The 18,671-nt window shown below is 45.1% G+C and overlaps 1 pseudogene; it reads left to right on the top strand.

Moving 5' to 3' along the window:
- The first annotated feature begins 3,872 nt into the window (after positions 1-3,872).
- LOC148474561 (von Willebrand factor A domain-containing protein 5A-like) overlaps positions 3,873-18,671 on the top strand; it is a 562,647-nt pseudogene continuing 547,848 nt past the window's right edge.

Below are 18,671 nucleotides of genomic sequence, written 5' to 3'. Positions count from 1 at the left end.
TAGATAGATAGATAGATAGATAAACAGATAGATATGAGATAGATAGATAGATATATGAGTTAGATATATATGAGATAGATATATGAGTTAGATAGATAGATAGACAGACAGACAGACAGACAGACAGACAGACACATAGATAGATAGATTAGAGATAGATATGAGATAGATAGATATGAGATAGATAGATTAGAGATAGATAGATAGATAGATAGATAGATAGATAGATATGATAGATATGATAGATAGATATATATGAGATAGATAGATATGAGATAGATAGATGGATAGATATGAGATAGATAGAAGATACATAGATACAGTATGAGAGAGATTGAAGATAAATAGATATTAAATAAAATATTTAAATATCTAAAAAAATATTTTTAAACTTTATTAAATAATAGAAAAATCCGACCACTTCTGAACGGTTTTGTGGGGAAAAAAATTGTCAATTAGCAGGTTAAGGGGCCTATGTGTCAAATAATATTTGTGGCATATCCCCTGAAAACACCTGCAAATATTAAGTATACACCGTATGTATAAAAGAGAGACAGCAGCAGATATCACAGCCGCAGCCTATGGGGGCTGCAAAGCAGTCAGGGTTAGAATTCAAGAGTTTGGTCTGGGCAGCTAACACCATCTGAAGATGGCATTAACCGCTGTAATCTTTGGGCTACAATTTGTGAACTTTATTGGGAGAGGATTCCTCACCGTCATGCGCAGTAGTGTCCTGGGGGTCCCAACATAGTAATGAGGTGACTGTTAATGCAATCACTTCACTGCTAATACATTGCAGGGAGGGGCTTCTTTCAGAGTCCCTTTCCCCGCATGTTTTTTTATATACATTCAGGCGGTAAATAATTTCTTATTACCGTGAATAGCAATGATAGATATTAATTATCAGGTCTAAAACGTGATAATTGATAAATATGTCCCTAAATATTCTCAAAGGGGATGGGTACAGGATGCCGGTGCTTGGGATACCGGCGGTCAGAATCCTGACGCCGGCATCCCTACAAGGTTAGGATACAGACACCGTGTCGGTCGGTATCCTAACCCTCCCCCTCTCGCTAACCCTCTCTCCATGGTGCCTAAACCTAACCTCCCCAACTAGTGCCTAAATCTAACCACCCCCTCCCCGCAACCTAACCCTCCCGCTTAGTCATAGGCGTTTTTATAATGGGTGCAAGGTGTGCGGTGCACACGGGCCCCTGGGTCCAGGAGGGCCCACACTGCACACCCTGCACCCATATTTAATAAATACCTCTCCGCAGATTCCGATGTGCTGATCCGTAGCACCAGACCGGCAGTGCAGAGCAGCAAAAATTCACTGGGAAAATTGTGGCGCACATTTTCCCAGTGATGTGCGCATGACCAGAAAAGATGTCCCCGGGAAAATAGGTTCGGACACCATTTTCCCGGAGACACGGGAGCGCAGTAGATTTTGGCATGAGGTCAGAATCTACAGTGTTCAGTACTTGCGCTGACACCTGACAAGGAGGAGGGGGCCCAAACAGAGGCTGCACACGGGCCCCCTCCTCTCTTAAAATGCCACTGCCCTTAGTGCCTAACCATAACCCTCCCCCTAGTGCCTAAACCCCAATTCTAACCCTCCCCTAACCTCGCTACTTACCTTCGGGATTCTGGTGGTCGGGATGCTGGCGCCATCATTCCGACAAGTGTCAAGAATCCGGCTTCGCCATTTTGACCGCCTGCATCCCTGTTGTCAGGTTGGATGGAAGAGGTATTGGTGAATACCGAAGTGGCGCTACCACGGGCTGTGATTCCCGACCCTGTTATGAGCAGCTGTATGGGAAGGAGGATAGTCGGACCTCAAAAATAGATATAGAAATGAAGATACAGATACTGCGCTCTAGTAGACAGGGCATACTTGCCTACCCTCCCGATTTTGTCGGGAGCCTCCCGAAAATCGGGTGCCGCTCCCGACCACCCGGAAGGCAAGGCAAGTCTCCAGGTACCAGCCGCAGCCATCCCACACCCCCCGTTGCCGGCCACTTAATATGCAGCCCGGGGGATCAGATGACGTGATTCGCGTTAAATCGCGTCATCGAAGCCCCGCCCCCCGCAGTACAGTGCCTGTATTACGGGCTCTGAACAGCGGGGGGCGGGCCCACGATGACGTGTTGAGCCGCCACGCCCCCCGCTCCGCCCACCTGCTGTGAGAGGAGTGTCATCCAGGCTGTCCCCTCCCGGAAGGGACAGCCTAAAGGTAGGCAAATCTGAGACAGGGTTCAATTGGTCATGTCATAGATTTATTCCATATGAACAATTACAACACACATAATAAATGGCAATGGTTAAACACAATAAACTGCAGTTCAATAAAAATAAAAAGAGTGGTGAAGTTTAAAATAATACAAGTATCGCTTATTTCCACATGAGAAATAGAGACCCAGACAGGGCCGGACTAAGGTGGGGGACAGGGGCGGTCGTCCCTGGGCCCCCACACATGGAGGGGCCCCCACTAGCAGCGGTAGCTGTCTGCGCCCGCCGCTAGTGTCCCCTCCGCTAGTGTAGTGTAGACCGCGCAGTGAGCGCGGCCACACTACACGGTGACATATACACAGCCGCCGCCGCCGGCAGCTGTGTGTATGTTACAGCAGCCGATGAGTGCAACACAGACTCTCATTGGCTGCTTCGTCAGCTGAGGGAGCCGGCTGGAGGTCACTCATGAGCTCCGCCTTCCGGCTCCCCCCCCGCAGCTGGTGATGATGAGAGAGACGTCATGACGCTGATGTCTCTCCCATCTGTGCAACAGAAGAGCCGGGACTCGCGTCAGGAGCAGGGATTCAGGTAAGTTTTTTTTTTTTGCGTGTGGGGCAGCACTGTCACTGCATAGGGGGGAGCGCTACAGGCGTAGGGAGGTCACTTCATGAGGGCACTGTATAGGGGGTTGTGCTACTAGGGGAAATGCATAGGGGGGGCTACTAATGGGGGCACTGTATAGGGGGGAACACTACTGTGGGCATTATATAAGGGCCAGTGCATAGGGAAGACCAATACTGGGGGCACTGCATAAGGGGCACTACTACTGGGGGCAATGCTTTCGGGGGAATACTACTGGGGGCATTATATAATGGACACTGCATAGGGGAGATTACTACAGGGGGCACTGTATTGGAGGGGTGGACTACTATTGGAGGCAATGCATAGGGGGAACTACTGAGGGCAATGCAAAGGGGGGACAACTACTGGGGGCACTGTATAGGGGGGACCACTACTGTGGGCATTATATAAGGGGCACTGCATAGGGAAGACCAATACTGGGGGCACTGCATAAGGGGCACTGCATAGGGGGGACCATTACTGGGGACATTGCATAAGGGGCACTTCTACAGTGGGCATTGCAAGAGGGGCATTAAGGTGAATAGAATGAAAAAAAAATCCTAGGGTGACGAGAAACGGTGGTATATAGGGGCCCCCACAAGTTTGTTGCCCAGGGGCCCCCACAGACCTTAATCCGGCCCTGGACCCAGATATATGGATAGGGAGCTTTTGGTATATGTCCTTGTAGAATACCCTCCTGATGTAATGCTTGAATCGCATGCAATAGTGTTGAAACACATCCAGTGTAAACAATTATAATCCTTAAGCAATGCTAGCAGAGCTTGTTATACCAAGTACTTCAATGCAGTCACTAGATATAGAGATATCTCTTCTTACCGTATTCCTTGCGATTCGGTTTCAGTCAGCTGGCGGCATGTGGGATCGCCTCTTTTGTCATCACAGTTTATGTCTCAAACCCAGTCAGCGAGTTTGCTTGAGAGCCTGTTCTCAGACTTCCACTGGATGGATATGGATGACATCACATAATAAAACTTAATAACTTGAAGATTTAAACCCAGGCAATGGCAGGTACTTAAGCTAGTTAGATATAATTCCTTTCACATATACTGCATTATTTAAGACCATATATTCTGTATTATTTGAAATATAATGGTCAGAGACATACTAAACAATCCACATTACTGCACAGTCCGGGTATAAGCAGTATAAGCAGTAAGGTATTCTATGATAGGCAGTGGAATACTTACATTAAGTAGCGTTCCCGCTAGGCTGTTTTAGCAGGGTGCAGCACCCTGCCCTCCTTCCGGAGGGCAAAAAGCACCCTGCCCTCCAGAAGGAGGGCAAAAAGCACCCTGCCCTCACAGGCTGCGGGTGCAGTCTTCACCCGCGGGATGCAGTGTCCCGCGGGTGGAGAAATGTGCGGTGACCCGGTCACCGCCGGAGAATAGACGCCGGGCGCATGCGCCCGGCATCTATTCTCCCTGTTTGCAGCGCTTGGGGGCTGCCCGGCATGTCCGTAAGTGCCGGGCATGCCCCCAAGTATGATGAAAAAGGGGACACGTCTTATAGACACGCCCCCTTTTATGGCCATGCCCCCTTTTATGGTCACGCCCCCTTTTAGCCCGCGCTCAGAAAGTTGCCCTCTCTAGCTCCGGCACCCTGCCTGCCGCCGGAGCTAGAGTGAACACTAATTAAGTGTATCCAAGTTATTCAGGTTACCAGTTAAATTAGAAAGTTTGTTACAATAAGAAACGTGTCACACGATCTTTGTACTGATGACGTCCCTGATCACTAGTGTGTTGTGCCCAGCAATGGACCATATAATCTAATAACATTTCTATCAGCTATAAATGCCGCTACTGATTGGTAATAGTCATGACTTATAGCTCAGCAGATGGATATGATTCCCCTTGTGCTGTCCAGTTCCTCTACAGGGGATCCTGGTAGACATCCATGTGAAAGGCTTCGTGGCCGATGTGTCCGCCACCCTCAAGTATAAGAACCTGGAGGAGAATGCGGTAGAAGCCGTCTTTGTGTTCCCCATGATTGCAGACTCCGCTGTCTATAGCTTTGAGGCGACCATAGAAGGGAAGACGATCATAGCGGAACTCCAGGAGAAGAAGCAGGTAATGAGGAAGACATGTTATACAGTCATTATTTGGTATGACCATGTTTATTCCTTGTTATAGTATTGCTGTTATAGAGACAATAACACAAATTACATTATACTTCAAAGTCGCAGCATCACAACCACTTTGGTGTAGAATTTTATTATAGTCTTGTGTGCTGGAGAAAAGGACACAAATTATGTCTAAAAATGGACTAATGCAATGATAGAATACAGAGGAATCACAACTAAACATATAGGTTTAGGACTGGAAAAACCCTTATACTCCTACAGCCCTGGTGTCGCTAGTCCAAGTGATGAGGTTACAATCTCTTTCTTGCTTATTCTACTGAATGATCCTCTCTGTTTGTGGACTCTATTTTTTTCTTCTGCTTTAGTAGCGGGTAGTAAGTTGTTCTTCACAGTAGGACTTTTGAGCACAAGGTGGATTCTACTTGGACAGAGGTATTGTAACAAATTATGAAGCTTCCTCAGCCATCACATACTATGGACTAAGTGTTTCTCTCTGCCTGATGATCATGGGATTGGGTCTATCTCTGGGAGTACCTCTGCACCCCGTATCATCTCTCCTTCTGTCACTATTCCTATGGTGCATCCAGGATCCATTACATTCTCTTAGGTGTCACAAAACTTCAATTAGCCTGTGCCATGAATATTATTATTTATTGCGATGTCCCAGCGTACATTTAAAACTCACACCACTTGCTATGGTATAATGGTCGGGTGTTATGGCTCCCAGGTTTTTGGGGATATTGCCTGCAAGCTGATGTCGCCTGCATGGCTCAGTGTCATTGAAGTTTAACTGCACATGTGCAGTTAGCTATCATCCTTTCTCAGTTTGGATCCATGCCCTTTGCTGGAAACTCAACTAGCAGTCAGTGCTAGGTGATTGTTCTCTAATTTTTGTACCTTACCACACCCTGTGAACCTAGAAAATATATTTGTCTTATGGTTCTTGGCTTGTTATTTGACTGCTGATCTGCCCTTGCTGTGTACCCACGTTTGGACTTACAAATTGTACTACACTGTTGGCTTTCCCCCGCCTAACAGCTCACCCTGCCTGGCATTGTCTGACCATAAAAGTAAAACGAAGGATGTGCTGTCTCAAATTAATATTTTTAGTATTTTTATCCATAATTAATTCACAATAAAAAATAAAGATACACAAAACCAAAATTTAGTGTATATATATATATATATATATATATATATATATATATATATATATATATATATAGTGTGATACTTGGGGTAATTAGCTTGGTAGACTATTGTCAGTGGTGCAGTGATTAGGTGCAGAATCAGACTTCACACATGGCATTCCAGTAAATCAAATGAAAGTGGTGTTTTACTTCCAGCATAATCAGGAAACAAACAGAAAATAATAAATGGCCAGCCCTTTCTTAGGGCACTAGCTCACTTCTTGAACCCTCTCTACAGAAGCAGCTACTCTGCATGAAAGTCTCTCACAGTCTCTGAGATTGGTGGTCCTTCCTGCCACATGCAGGACTGGACACTGGCCTCCTGGCCTGGTATAGCTTCCTTAGCTTGGCTGCTGCCTCTCACAGTCTGGCCTGCTTCCTTGCAGGTACCATAGCTCAGTCCAAGAGTTTGATAGCTTTCCCTGTATCTCACAGGTCTAGGTTCAGGCCTCCTGGCCCTCACTGGCTTGCTAGCACAGTGAGCTCTGTCTGACTGGTCTGCCTCAGTCCTCCCTGGACTGAGTTCACTCGGCAGCCCTTACACCTCTTCCCAGAATCCTTTTATTCTCTGTGTGGGCGGATCTCTACTGCCCCACACAGATTCTGCTGCTCACCAGCGCCATCTCTGGTGATACTGCCACAATATATATATATATATATATATATATATATATTACACACTTTATATAAGGCGCTTGAGCATCTTTATAGATGATATCTAATGTAAACTGATATAGTACATCAACTGACAATTCCAAATAGTGAGAACAGACTGTTGCTCCCACCTGCTTGTCAGGAATCCATTCTGACATCAGTGTTGGCCATTCTGGATACTACAGCACTGGAGGTTCTGATAACTCTGTGGAGTACATTCCCAACATACGGTAAGACTGTTTTTTAATTTACATTATTTTATTTTTTTTAAATTATTTAGCACTAAGTGAGACATGTAATAAGCTTTGGAGAGAGATAAAGTGGAGAGAGATAAATTACCAACCAATCAGCTCCTAACTGTCACTTTACAGGTTGTGTTCGAAAAATGACAGTTAGGAGCAGATTGGTTGATGCTTTATCGCTCACAATTTTATCTCTCTCCAAACTTTATTAAATCTCCCCCTAAGTCCCTAGTAGTGTTATACAATATTGAAGTGTTGCTCTATCACACATTCCCCTGCCCGCCCCATATCAGTTGCTGACCACGACAGAATGAAGGACTTCATTCAGAGTCGGTCGAAGCGGCCGCACGGTCGTACGCAGCTGATGTTCGCTGATCTGCGCATGCGTACAGTTCGCAATGCGCGTGCGCAAACTAGCGGCTAGGATCAGAAATTTCTCTCTCCTTGAACACCGCCAGGTCGGTAGTTTGAGTGACAGATTGCGGCGTTTGTGGGTGGTAACAGGGGAAGGTGCTTGAAAACGGGGGTGTGGAGATCCCAACGCAGGCGTGCCTCATTATGCGAACGGCGTTTTAAGGGAGTGCATAATTAACAAAGTAGCGTCATGGCACACGTGACAGGGGAGGTTTTACACTGACATAATCTTAGAGCTTAAGAGAGGGTCAGGTCAACCTTTAGCTCTACGACCACTTCCGATGGCATACGATGCTCGCGATTAATCCTTATGTAGCCGGAGATGACGTGTTATGCGTACGAGAAGTGGGCGTATTTTTAGCGATCCGACCGCATCCACCCCTTGGTCGGCCAGCTAACGATACGACCTTAGGGATGCAACATGCGTGTGCATCATTTGCATATCCGGCCCCTTTTTCTATACCACCGTGCGGCCGCTTCGACCGCCTCTGAATGAGGTCCGAAGTGCTAAGAATATTGGCTAAACCTCTGTATAGCTCCAAAACATGTGGCTGCATTGCGGAAGCTGCTAAACGCGGAGGTGAAGATTAGGCTCTGAGCTTTTCCATTGCCGGATGCCGGAGCCTGATGTTTTGTCACCAGGGTTACAGCACTGATCTGTACAGATTGGGTATCTGTAGTGTATTTATTATCACATATGGCTGTTGTCTCTTCCTTCCCCTTATGTTACAGATAAGTGGCACAGATTACAGATATGTACTAACGAGCAAAAGTTTGGAATCACTATGAAATTTCTTGGGTTTTGAAAGTGTTGATACAGTCAAAACAATAAAATGTATACATATATATAAACAATTTATTAAAAAAATGTAAATTTTATATATAAATATATATATATATATATATATATATACACACATATAAAAACAGCAGGCTATCTCCTAGAAAATATGTAGCAGCTCAGCAGGGCCGTAACTACGGGTGTGCGAGCGGTGCGACCGCACAGAGCACACTACTCTGTGGGTGGCACCGCCGCTCAACACACAGCTCCTGCAACTGGCTAGCAGGGTGCCTATAATGGCACCCTGCTGCCAGAATCTCAGCAGCAGTGTCGCCTGGAGCATCCATAAGGGCCAATTCAGACCCGGACGCTAAGCTGATATCGCTCGCTATGGGCGATTGTCGCCCGTCTGCGCATGCGTATGCGTCAAAATACGCATGCGCGAACCGGTCACTGCATCCGGGAATCGTGCATTTGTAGTACACAGACTGGACGCAACTTTGAGTGACGGAATGTGCCATTTGTGGGTGGTAACAGGGGAAGGTGCTTGTGAACGGGGGAGTGGTTGTGCGAACGCAGGCGTGTCTGTGCGGCAAAAGAGCGTTTAATGGGCGTCCATAATTAGCATGGATGCGTCATTGTATACGTTACTTGGTTGTATTTCAGCCTGCAGTGATTGCAGTGCTTGCGGTGGGATAGGGTCTACCTCAAGCGCTGCGTGCAGCTCCGATGGCTCTCGATGCTACCGATTAATCATACACCTCCTGGAGATGACATGTGCTAAGAAAGAAAAGTGGGCGTCTTTATACCGGCATGCGCTCACTCTGCCGTCGCTCTTTAATACATAGAGGGCGCCCTTACACCAGACAGTGCGATCGCGGAATTTGCATACCCGGACCCTGACTGCTGCAAGAGAGCGCAACTTAGCGTCCGGGTCTGAATGAGCTGCTTAGGACGCTCCAGACGGTCACAACGCTGCCCTTACAGCAGCCCGGAGCATCCTGAGGATGCTCCAGGTGTTGTTGTAATCACCCACTCCCAGCGCCGGGTGCAGGCCACGACACTCCATGTGATGTCATACGGAGGGGGTGCACCGGGTACAATGTGTCCAGCAAAAGTTTCATATCCCAGACTCCAATTAGTGTAGATCAGTTATGTTGGTATAGGACAAAATGCTCAATAATTGGTGTAGTACATGTCCAGCTTATTGTATGACACACGATATGCACTCTAAGTGGTAGCGCAGTGTTATTCTTATTCATAAAAAATATTGTGACACTGTAAGTGGTAGCGCAGTTTTACTCAAAAAATCTTGTGACACCAAGTGGTAGCGCAGTGTGTTATTCTTTTCCTAGTCAGAAATAATCTTGTGACACTGTAAGTGGTAGCGCAGTGTGTTATTCTTTTCTTATTCATAAAAAATATTGAGACACTGCAGGTCATTGATACCGCAGTGTAATATTTAAAACTGGTACAAATTGACGTGTGTGCTGTATTCCACTTCATTTGTATTTGTTTATACATTGCATCCAGAAAGTATTCACAGCACTTCACTTTTTCCACATTTTGTTATAGCCTTAATCCAAAATGGAATAAATTCATTTTTGTCCTCAAAATTCTACACACAATACCCCATAATAGCAACATGTAAAAAGTTTTTTTTGAGATTTTTGCAAATTCACATGTACATAAGTATTCACGGCCTTTGCTCAATACTTTGTTGATGCACCTTTGGCAGCAATTACAACCTCAAATCTTTTTGAATATAATGCCACAAGCTTGGCACACCTATCTTTGGGCAGTTTTGCCCATTCCTCTTTGCAGCACCTCTCAAGCTCCATCAGGTTGGATGGAAGCGTCGGTGTACAGCCAGTTTCAGATCTCTCCAGAGATATTCAATTGGATTCAAGTCTGGGCTCTGGCTGGGCCACTCAAGGACATTCACAGAGTTGTCCTGAAGCCACTCCTTTGATATCTTGGCTGTGTGCTTAGGGTCGTTGTCCTGCTGATAGATGAACCGTCGCCCCAGTCTGAGGTCAAGAGCGCTCTGGATCAGGTTTTCATCCAGGATGTCTCTATACATTGCTGCATTCATCTTTCCCTCTATCCTGACTAGTCTCCCAGTTCCTGCTGCTGAAAAACATCCCCACAGTATGATGCTGCCACCACCATGCTTCACTGTAAGGATAGTATTGGCCTGGTGATGAGCGGTGCCTGGTTTCCTCCAAACATAACGCCTGTCATTCACCCCAAAGAGTTCAATCTTTGTCTCATCAGACCAGAGAATTTTGTTTCTCATGGTCTGAGATTCCTTTAGGTGCATTTCAGCAAACTCCAGGCAGGCTGCCATGTGCTTTTTATTAAGGAGTGGCTTCCATCTGGCCACTCTACCATACATGCTTGATTGGTGGATTGCTGCAGAGATGGTTGTCCTTCTGGAAGGTTCTCCTCTCTCCACAGAGGAATGCTGTAGCTCTGACACAGTGACCATCGGGTTCTTGGTCACCTCCCTGACTAGGGCCCTTCTCCCATGATCGCTCAGTTTAGATGGCCAGCCAACTCTAGGAAGAGTCCTGGTGGTTCTGAACTTCTTCCATTTATGGATGATGGAGGCCACTGTGCTCATTGGGACCTTCAAAGCAGCAGATATTTTTCTGTACCCTTCCCCAGATTTGTGCCTCAAGACAATCCTGTCTCAGAGGTCTACAGACAATTCCTTGGACTTCATGCTTGGTTTGTGCTTTGACATGCACTGCAAAGTGTGGGACCTTATACAGACAGGTGTATGCCTTTCAAAATCATGTGCAAACATCTGAATTTACCACAGTTAGACTCCAATTAAGCTGTAGAAACATCTCAAGGATGATCAGTGGAAACAGGATGCACCTGAGCTCAATTTTGAGTTTCATGGCAAAGGATGTGAATACTTATGTACATGTGATTTCTTAGTTTGTTTTTTTTATTAAATTAGCAAAAATCTCAAAAAACCTTTTTACACGCCATTATGGGGTATTGTGTGTAGAATTTTGAGGACAAAAATGAATTTATTAAATTTTGGAATAAGGCTGTAACATAACAAAATGTGGAAAAAGTAAAGCGCTGTGAATGCTTTCCGGATGCACTGTATGGAGAACGATCAGTTGAGAGGAGAGCAGGAACCACATACTGGTGCTGGAGCTACTGCCAGTGTCACCAGTCATGATGATACTAGTCTGTCTACATCATCTACTAAAGCCGATGCCCAAGGGCATACAGGGCTTAAGTCAGGGCATCTAAAATCAAAGATGCAATCTCTTACAATGGTAAAGAAAAAAAGGGAAAGGGAAAGTTAGCTTCAGAAAGACATAAAATTGGCAATATGCCTTTCACCACACAAAGTGGCAAGGAAAGGCTAAGGCCTGGCCTTTATTTATGACAGGTGGTTCTGCCTTTACTGATTATGTAAGGCCTTCTCCCTGTAGAAGTTTTAAAAAAAATGAAATCGTTAAGATACTGTTATGGATTCCACGGACGCTCCGTGTAAACCCCTAGAACCCAAACTAATGAGCTCCACTAACAGCCACCCGTTGATCCCTTAGAACTAGGACTATTCACCGATACTTAGACGGCTGTATCGTGGGGTAGTAGCAGTTTACACGGATGTCAAATGGGATCCAGAGGTAGAGTGAGGAACAGGTTCAGGGTAAGTCAGTGGTGCGACTAGGGAGTCAATGGTGTGGCTCAAGTGCCAGTGGTGCGGTTAGTGCCAGTATACAAGTTGGAGAACAAGTGGTGCGGCTTTGAGAGCCGATGGTGTGGCTTTGAGAGCCGATGGTGCAGCTGGGATGTTGGAGGTGCGGCTTTGAGAGCCAATGGTGCGGATCAGTGCTGAAAGTGCGGCTTTGAGAGCTGATGATGCAGCTTGGATGCCGGATATGTGGCTTTGAGAGCCAATGGTGCGGCTAAGTGCTGAAGGTGTGACTTTGAGAGCCAATTATGTGGTTTGGATGCTGGAGATGTGGCTTTGAGAGCCGATGGTGCGGCTAAATGCTGAAGGTGTGGCTTTAAGAGATGATGATGTGGCTTGGATGCTGGAGATGTGGCTTTGAGAGCTGATGGTGCGGCTAAGTACGGCTTTGAAAGCTGATGGTGCGGCTAAGTGCCAAAGGTGTGGCTTTGAGAGCCGATGATCCGGCTTGGATGCCGGAGATGTGGCTTTGAGAGCCAATGGTGCGGCTTGGATGCCGAAGGTGCGGCTTTGAGAGCTGATGGTGTGGCTTGGATGCTGGAGGTGTGGCTTTGAGAGCCATCGATGCGACTTGGATGCCAGAGATGTGGCTTTGGGAACCGATGGTGTGGCCTGGGAGCCGGTTGCAGCGCGGGTCCTGCTGGTGCAGCTGGAAAGTTGATGGAATGGCTTGGAACTGCTGATGCAGCTGAAAAGCCGGTGGAATGGCTTGGGAGACGGTGGCATTACGGAAATCGCTGCTGCGGTTGTAAAGCTGATGTAGCGGCTTGGGAGCTGGTGGCAGCAACAACACACTTGAGCTGGAGACACGGGATACAACACACGAGAGGATGCAGAAATGCTGACCATGCAGCAGAGCCGAGGGAACCTAAAGGAACACTATAGTCGGCGAGGCGGCAAAGGGACAGCATGCTGAAATAGAGGAAGAAACCAATCAAGTTGTGTTGTGCAGAATAAATGATGTCCGGGGGCGTCCAGACCACCTACCAACCAACGGAACTGGAACAACACTGCCAGAAGGAGACAAGACGTGACCGCGACTTGTAACAGACACAGGATCCAACAGTGCACTCAGAAATTTCACAAATCTCTGAGGACAGTCTAAGTATGTTGGCGGGTGCCATGTGTGAGCCTGACCTTTCCAATACTGTACTCGAAGAGGAGCCTCCTTCTACCACTTGTGCATCCTCTGCAAATGGGGATGAGCAGCACAAGTCAACATATTGATATAGAAATTGAGGATGCTTCTGTGGAGATATACCAGGATGAGTAGGATATTTGTGTAACTGATGCTAATAAGGATGTTGATGATGAGGATGTTGTTGATGAGTATATTGTTTGTGTAAATCAGGCACCAGTGGAAACAGTTGTTGATAAGGAAAAGGCCATTGTCATGCTGGGCATAAAACAAAAAATTCCACTTCTTGTGTGTGGAATAATTTCTATCCAAATGCGGAAAACAATTGTCAAGCCATCTGTACCCATTGTCATTCCAGAGTAAGTAGAGGTAGGGACCCTAACCATCTCGGAACCTACTCCCTCTTCATCTACAGTGGATCCATGAAAAGTGTTTGCAAAATTCAGAAACTTTAGCTAAAAGAGTAACAACAAAAAAGTAACAACATGCAGTACAACATCAGCTAGCGCGCTTCTCTCTGGCATCTTCACCACCAACACCTTCATCGACAATATCCTTAATCATGATTAGAAGTAGTCCTGCATCCAATTTGATAAGGCTAACTACTGTAAGTCCTCCCCTATCCTCGATAACTCAGAAGAATCCTTCAGCGCTATGCCTGCTACTGCTGGGAGTGGATCTTCATCCCAGAAGGTGACCAGGAAGACTACTAGTATTAGTTCTAAAAAACAATTGACTGTTAAACAATCTTTTGCAAAGGGGAGAAAGTATGACAGTAGATCACTAATGCCATAAAATCTTTGCTAGTATTAGATGTGCATCTGATATCCACCATTAATGCAGTGGGTTTTAGCCAGTTAATTGAGGTCCTCTGTCCTTGCAACCAAATCCCATCTAGGTTCCACTTCACTAGAAAAGCAATTCCCAGTCTGTACAGGGACATTAAAAAAACTTAGTGTCCTCCAAAATGTTGTTATACCCACTGTCCACTTAACCACAGATATGTGGACAAGTGGAACAGGGCAGACGCAATATTACATGACTGTAAAAGCCCACTGGGTGGGTGTATTGCCTTTATTGGCACCTACAGCAGCAGCATATAAGAAAAAGCAGCTTATTCAGGGGCAGGCTACTCTGCGTATAAGGGTTTCACTAAGAGGCATTCTGCTGAGACCTTTTTGGAAAAACACATTATTGCATAATGGCTTACCCCGCTTGGTCTCTCCTCGGGATTTGTGATTTCTGACAATGCCACCAATATTGTGAGAGCATTACTGCTGGATGAATTCCAACAAATCCCTTGTTTTGCTCACAATATTAACTTGGTGGTGCAAAAGGTTTTAAAAAATGACAGGGCCATGTAAGAAATGCTCTCCATAGCCCATTTAACTCCTGGGCATTTTCGACATTCGTGAAACGCGTCAGGTGTTTTAGCACCCCAACTCTCTTGGATTATATTGGAGCATGCAGTGAATCCTTTGTACTTTGAACCAGACTCTGGGCCTTCAATTTCATTTTTAAAGTGGATTTTGGGCAGACGGAGAATATACAAGCCTTAGGAATCTACCTTACCACTCCAAGGGACCTACCATCAGAGCGTGATTGCTGTTCCACCAATAAACAAGGACCCTCATTATCGTGATTTGGTATCATACTTCAGTAGTCCATACCACCAAACTTTCACAATATTCTTGATAATTCCCAGGGAGTCACATAGGAACGGGACACTATATACTGCACTTATACTCCATTTGGACTACTAATACCCAGAGAGAGGTGCTTATGTATTAATACAATGTTATACTGTTTTATTCAGTACAATATTTTATATGTATTTTATTTGAGATCAATTGCTTTTGTGTATATTATTCCATCCTCATCAGAGCGCTGTTTATTGCATTTATATACTGTTTCTGAGGGTTGACTATTCCTATTCTTTAATAGCAGTTGTGGAAATCCAATCCAGAGCCAATCAGAGCGCCTGTACAGAAATAATTGATATTTCCTTTGCTGCAAGGAAGAGGAGGGGAAGAGTACCTTACTCAAGCTCAGTGGAAAATACTTTCCGTGTTGTGCAGAGTGCAAAAACCCTTTGAAGTAGTCACCTGTGAAGTAATTTCAGACACTGCCAGCTTGAGACAGGTATTTCCTCTCATTAGACTGTTGGAAAAGCAGCTCGAGAAACTGAAGGAGCTGAAACTAAGTGATTACGCTAAGTATGACGGACTTGTAGATCAAGTCCTTTGTTTGCTTCGCCAGGATCCAAGGGTTGACAGGATCTTCCAATCAGAGCAATACATTTTGGCGACTGTGCTCGATCCTAGGTTTAAGACATACATTCCGTCTTTCTTTCCAATGGATACAGATCTGAGATGCTGTGAGGACATGAGATGTGTGTTACAAATGTATTTGCCGCATCTCAGTCCTCGCAACGTTTAATTAACTTTTTAGCCCTGTGTGTTCCCCCATCCATCTGCTAAGTGTATATGTGATCATTCACATGACTTATACTTTTGCAGTAGCAGGGGTATATTATGTACTGTAATAATGTAAGTAATTGTAATTTTTCATAATGGATAAGCCTTGATGTTAGCCTGGTCCATATGTCTGTGTTATTCATAACCACTAGAGCAAGGTGACACCTCCCAGAACAAAAGACCCTCTAAGTTAATTCCCATCTCCCCAGGGGATGCTCAGGATTTACTCCTACTTGCATTGGCCTGCTTTTGTGCTTCATGGGAGCCTGGCAGACTCCACGGAGCCAACCCAGCAGGTGTTCATCAGGGAAGTAATATCTGGGGGAGGTAGGAGATAAGGGACGCGCACCAATCAGGAAACGGTGCAACCCCCCTGGGTGGTCACAATATTGTGAGAAATTGGAAGATTTTAAAACAGGTCACCGAAGGCAACTCCACGCATCACCAGTTCTATGTGGATTTATACTTTGGAAATTCTGCAAGGACCTATACGCTATTCATTGCTGTGTGTTCTGTGATTATCTTCTACTGTATGGGATCCTGGAAATGCTTGGTTGGGCCTAGGGAATATCATTGCTGTGTGATCTCTGATAGTTTCTACGTGTGGGGTCCTGGAAACGATTGAGTGGACTTATGCGCTATTCACTGCAGGTGATAGTTTCTACTGTGGGGACTGAGGGTCTCTAGCTATTTTGTGGAATTGTTCTGGGACGTTATACTCTACTGGGACTGCCTCTGTCTGGACTGCTACCTGTTTATTGCCTGTTCACTGTATTTACCGCATGTCCATACATATTATCTGTTGCTGTGTGCTGTGGGAAAATAAGCCATCACGTTGGTTTCGTCTGCTCGGTGTCTGGGTGATTGAGAGAACCCCGTATCCTCACAGATGCAAAGAGCTGTTGGTAAGCAAATTGTCAGCTCAAGTGGCACGTGATGCAGAGATGGCTCCTCCTTCAGTTTCTCCAGCATACAGCAAGTGTGGATGCCAGGAAAAAGCTAAACTTTCCCCCCAAAAAAGACCCACTGGTGATGCAGATGAGTCAACACAACCACGTTTTGACATCTGGTCGGGTCTAAAAGAATTGCCTACAATTAATGAGACCTCTACCGTGACTCCATCTGATATAGTCACCATTCAAAGAATAGTTGAGGACGCTTTTAATTATAGCATCCAAATAGGCATGTCAGACAGTCCGTTTCACTACTGGCAGGAAAAAATGCAATTTGTAGGCCCTTGTACAAACTGGCTTCACTTTACTTGAGCTGCCCACCCTCCAGTGTGTACAGCCAATTGCATCCAAAAATTACAAAGACACCTGAGACTGTAATGGTGGATTCCAGCAGGGACGAATTAATATTGTGTGAAGATGATGTACACACTGATGAGGGTGAGGAGTCGGCTAATGATGGTGACAACATCTTGCCTCTGTAAAGCCAGTTTGTGCATGGAGAGATCATTACCAGCAATGTCAGCTGCCCATTGGTAGCTTGTTTGTAGGGGACCAAAGTAACCAATCGCCTCAGCCACAATTGGTTTGTATGTCCTATATACAACATAAGGGTAGGTGGAAGGGCTCAACGACAATTCTATCTTGCACCTCTTTTCTTTGCATTATGTGCTGTGTGGGGCATTGCTGCCTGACATTTTTAATTTTATAGTTTAAGAAACTGCAATCTTGTCTGCCACTGCTGTGTTGCAAAAGTTTAACAGATGTCCTATATTTTTTAAATTGCTGTGCTTTTATGCCCCTGCTTTGATGCTTACTTTTTTTACAGTTCATACTGTATTTATTCAACTAAAATCACAAATAGGTATACTTGCAAAATATTCTTATGCCATTTTTCAACCTTGATTTGTAGATACTAACCTAGTGGGCTTGGTTTTCCTTGATCATAACAGCCATGTTTGGTCAGATGCAACTTAAAAACCAAATGGAAAGGCTATTTTGTGATGGCATCTGGAGTTGTTCTCTCTCCTCCCTCCCAGCCTTCCCATCCATAATCCCAGAAGCACAATGCTAACAGATGTTTAGTACCAGACTTTAAAATCCCTCTGCCCCCTTCCTGTTCAGATCTTCCATTTTGTGTGCTGCCACAGACACCATCTCCTGCATGCCCCTTTCATTTAAAAAAAAAAAATACTGGACCACCACAAGAGCTCAACTGGGGCAAGGACTGATGCGATTCAAATATTCTTTGAAAATGACTCCTCACCTCCCTCCATCATAAATTTGCTTTGGAATTGAAAACTTAAATTAAATTTACTATGACCAACCCTTCCTTTCCCTGCCTTAAACTACATACATACATACTCCATATGCCTCAGGCCTCTTGATAAAATAAAACAAATGTTTCCTTATGTGCCATGTTGGAAGTTGAACTGCCACGTGTTTGTGCCGCCCACTGCTTCCATTTAGCTTAGTCAGCCAGCTAGCTTGGTGAAAATTATGGGCCTAAACTGGTTGAAAACAATATTGTGAGCTTTGAGGTGATCAAAATTGACTGGAAACCAGTGGAAATGTTATTGAGGTTATTAATACTGTAGGAACAAAAGCAGGCCCAAAATGTTATTTTAGCTGTTTTTATGATTTTTTCAAAAAAATACAGATCCAAAACACGCAAATGTGTTTTGCCAAACCAAATCCAGCCTTAAGACGAAGGAAATACAGATACAGATCCAAAACCAAAACACAGGGGTTAAGCGCACATCCCTAATAAATAAGTAAATATCCTCTCTAGATCCTACATATTATACATGTTTTAAATAACTTATATATATATGTTGTATGTGTGCAAATACAAATATGCCAGGATGTGGGAGATCTGAGCATAGCCTAGGGTGTTCTGGGAATAATGTAGGGTATAAACAGACCAGATTAGAATTCAGATTATCTACCTCAATCAACTCTCTCAGGTGCAGGTCGCAGTTAGTCAGTTACGAGGTGCTGCCCGGCCTCTGTGTACTGACGTTATCCCTTTAGGTTTGGTGGATGTGACATCACACAGAACAGAAAAGGTGCTTAGCCTCTGTGTACTGACGCTCTCCCTTTTGTGTGGTGGGTGTGACATCATACGGAGAAGAGGAGGTGCTCGG

This window comes from Taudactylus pleione, unplaced genomic scaffold, assembly GCF_031769625.1.
Source record: "Taudactylus pleione unplaced genomic scaffold, aTauple2 ptg000830l, whole genome shotgun sequence".
In the NCBI taxonomy this organism is placed as follows: Eukaryota; Metazoa; Chordata; class Amphibia; order Anura; family Myobatrachidae; genus Taudactylus; species Taudactylus pleione.
This window is presented reverse-complemented; position numbering and strand designations above follow the sequence as displayed.